The sequence below is a fragment of the Myotis davidii genome, unplaced genomic scaffold (assembly GCF_000327345.1).
Source record: "Myotis davidii unplaced genomic scaffold, ASM32734v1 scaffold436, whole genome shotgun sequence".
Taxonomy (NCBI): Eukaryota; Metazoa; Chordata; class Mammalia; order Chiroptera; family Vespertilionidae; genus Myotis; species Myotis davidii.
The window spans coordinates 2,026,785-2,030,874 of NW_006292604.1; positions in this window are offsets into that span (position 1 = coordinate 2,026,785).

Here is a 4,090-nt window from a genome sequence, read left to right on the forward strand (position 1 = left end):
ATCCAGGGACTAAGCATAAGGCTTCCAGTAAACACCCGGGGTCTGCACGTGCACAGACTTGTCTGGAAAGGTCAAGAAATAATTAGGGGAGCCGCCTTCGTCACTCCCCTAGGTCTCCCCTAAGTCGGAATTCTGATAAACAGGGCAGGCGGCCTTCCACACACTCCCCTTTATCAGAGTGTCCCCCTTACAAACTTCCCAACCAAGTTTCATGCTTCCCAGCACTCTCCCACCTTCTTCCCTCACTCACTGAACTGGGATTTTAGAAAGGCCAATAGGATTACATATAAGAACTCGTTTTAAAGGAGAGACCTATTCCATTCATCCAGTGCAGAACATGTTTTCACTTAAATACCAGTACAAAGGTGTGGTTTAAAAATATTTTTATTGATTTCAGAGAGAAAGGGAGAGGGAGACAGAAACCTCAATGATGAGAGAGAATCATTGGTTGGCTGCCTCCTGCACGCCCCCTTCTGGGGATTGAGCCTGCAACTCAGGAATCCAACCCTGACCTCCTGGTTTATAGTTCAACGCTCAACTACTAAGCCACGCCAGCAGGGCTGATATATTTTAATTGCCCTCAAAGAAGTTGTGCCAACTTACACTCCAGTCAGTGGGCCACGACAGCATCTATTTCCCTCTACCTTTTCACCACTGGATAGTTGCCACTTTTTGGCTGATCTAATTAATAAGTGAATAAATTTGAATTTTTCTGATCAATTGTGAACTTAAGTACTTTTATACATGTATTGAACATTTGTATTTCTTCCCTGAATTTGCCCTGTCCTTTTTTGCTCATTTTTTAAATATTGATTTGTAGCAAAGTCTATTTAGGCACATAAGTGATTTGGGAAAAAATATTTACATCAAAGTACCTGGTATTTTTCATGACAGTTTGCATGTCGTCTTATTAGTTCAACTTGAACAGATTGTCATAAATGACTTCTGAATTATTAATAAAAGACATAATAATGGCACCATAGGGAGAGGGAGACAGAAACCTCAATGATGAGAGAGAATCATTGGTTGGCTGCCTCCTGCACGCCCCCTTCTGGGGATTGAGCCTGCAAACCTGGGCATATGTCCTGACCGGGAATGGAAAGGTGAATCTCCTAGTTCACAGGTCAATGGTCAACCACTGAGCCACACTGGCGGGCACAAAGGTGTGGTTTTAATCCGAACTAGGAGTGCTCAACCCTTCTCAGAGCTCCCTGTCAGCCCCTCCCCCCATCCTGTTAATTTTTCGCTTTCCTGTTACCTAGTGTCACATGGTGCAATTTGCCAGCCAGTCTGGAACCATAGCCCACGGGGGTAGGACTGGCCTCTTCTCCTGCAGCCTCCATGCCTCCATACATTAAAGTTCACCTTTGTTTCGGATCTACTTTTGACTCTCCCCAAGTGGTCTTAGGCCAGATCTTCTAGAATTGAAGGGGTGGAGTCACATGTGTGTGAACTGTGAACAAAGGGCTCCTGGGGTGGGGAACAGAAAGGGAATTGGGGAAACAGGGGAAGAAGCGCCCTAAGGAGGCAACTTTAGGCAAAGTCCCAGCCTCTGCTTGATCCTGCAGGGGGAGCTCTGGAACATAAGTCCTATTTCTGGGCTGGTCCAGGAAGTGAACTGGGCTCTCACCTGTCCTTGGAGCAGTTTAAGCACGTTAACTCTTTGCAGGAGGGTGCAGGCTAAGCCAGGCCCTGGCTCAGGGAGTCCTACAAGAGGTACAGCTGGGTGGTAGACGTAAGGCAAACTGTATGTGTGTGTGTGTGTGTGTGTGTGTCGCATGCGCATGGTGGACAGTGTCCACTCTAGTGGGGCTAAAATCCCTTTCTTACTTTCCCTCCAATATATTCCTTGAGTTTTCTTACTTTTTTTAAAATGTAATTTTTACTATCATTTTCCACGTCCCTGAATGACCCAGGTGGATTTGAACTGTTACGGTGCTAAATCCACAAATGGACTTCAGCTGGTTCCTTTCAAAGTTGACGCTCCTCTGCCTCCTTGCCTCCTCCCGCAGAGGACAGATTTAGAAAGCTTTAGTTGTGCGGTTGAATTAAAAAGGCTGCAAGTGACTGATTGCTCTGTACTATTACATAAATGTTTAAATAATGATATCAAAATTTTGAGACAAGAACTGCAGTTAATCAATTACAACCCAGGCATAATATATCAGCTTAATTAAGGTTGGGAATCCAGTGACAATCCAAAAATAGACTATACTTTGGGTTGATTCAGATAACAATCTTTTATTTGTTTTTTTTTCTTTAAAAGTGGTATGTCAACATCACTTCATTTCTACATTTCAGAGTTCTGTACATTTCTTAAGAGGAAATAAGCAATGCTCAATGTACAAAGTAAAAAGAGAAAACTAGAAAAATCTGAATAAAATGGAGCAAGTTGCCATAGGTCATACAGTACAAATTAGTAATTAGATGTCATCTGAAGTGCAATACCACTGCTGTGATGATGAGTTAAGGGATGAAATAAAAATACTCTATTTTAAACAAACAGTATATATATATATTTATATGTATATTTTTTTACAGATAGTAGACCCAGTGATATCTGCAGTATTGTAAAAACTTATTTACAAATAACTTCTTTAGACATTACATATACATCAGCACCGTAGTAAAAACAAAAACAGAACAACGTTATTAAAATCTACCTCTCTAGTTAGTTGGTCCCAGGACTGGGCATTTGGAGGAAGCTTTTAAAAGGGAATGGAGCCGCTCCTCCATCAGCCGCCTCTAGCTTCTCATCATTGCTTCTATATTTATTTCCTGTACCTTTCAGAAAAAGGCAATTATATATTCTGTCTTCTTGTTTGCTTACTTTTTTTTTTTTTGGTTTTCATCTGTTTCCACTCAGGAGTTTCCCTGGTGTTGTCTGTCCCCATGCAGGTGTTCACGGTCACCCTGCTAACACCTCTTCCCAGAGATAGCACGGCCCCTGCCTGGGCTCCGGCCCACCTGGCCACCTCTGTCTCCATCCTGGCCCTCGCTGGATGCATCTATAGCCCTAGGACTTGGAGAGCAAGTCAAGGCCGCATGTGCCTGCCTGCCTGACGCCTCTACATCCTCTGGCCCCAGCTTTCCATTCTAACTCCTTTCTCAGGACCTTCCCCCAGGGCTGCCAGTTCAGTTCCCATGGGCCTCAGCGGGGGCTCAGGTGTGACGACTTGCTCCAAGGGGAGCCAGCCTTTCAGACACAGAGGGTGCGGGTGGGAGGAGAAAAGCACACGTCACTCTCACTCAGGACAACAGTTACGCCACCGGCCTCCACAACGGGACGGGGTGGGGGGTGGGGGAGGGCGAGGACTTACACACAAGTCCTTGTAAATAAGAGACAAGCCTGACAATGCAGACAGGCTTCAGTTAGGGCAGCTTTGAGTGAATTACACAGAGAACAACTGTACAGGACTTCTGAAGTGGGTGACTGCCCCAAATGGAAGGAACCGTATCTTTCTCCTTTATGTCAGCAAAACATGTAAGGTGGAGTAAGTGATTTTTCAACGCCTCCTCTCTCAGGGGTTTAGATTTGTCTTTCTGGTGAGTAGGGGTTAGGGGCAAGGCCGATTTTAGCGGGTTGCCCCTGGATTTTCCCACAGGGGAACCCTCCAGGCCGGTCCTCCCGGGGTGCACCAGAGGTGTCAGGTGCGGTGTGTGTGAGCCCACCCGGAGCCTGCTCAGTTCGGGGCAGACTATCCCCTCAACTCCACACGCGGTAGAGAAAGAACACGCCAGGGTCGCCTTGGCATTTCAGACCTAAGATCTTGCATTTATTTTGACTCTGCCCAAGCTCCCTAGAGACAAAAATGTCATTATTTCCTGGAAGGACGCTGGGGTGGACACAGGAGGGACGACGGTGGGGTGGGGGAGGGAGGCGGTCACGGGGCAGGACAGTGTCCTCAGGGTTTCCCCTGCCCTGCGGCGCCAGTAATGGAGGGGAACTGCCTGGATGTGTCATTCTGGGCTCCCAGGAGGCTCCAGCTCAACTACCGGGAGCGATGGCCACCCGGTCACCAGCAGCGGGCTGCCCCAGGGACCACGGGGCCGACCCTCCTCCCAGCTCACGGGATGTCCTGCTGAGGCC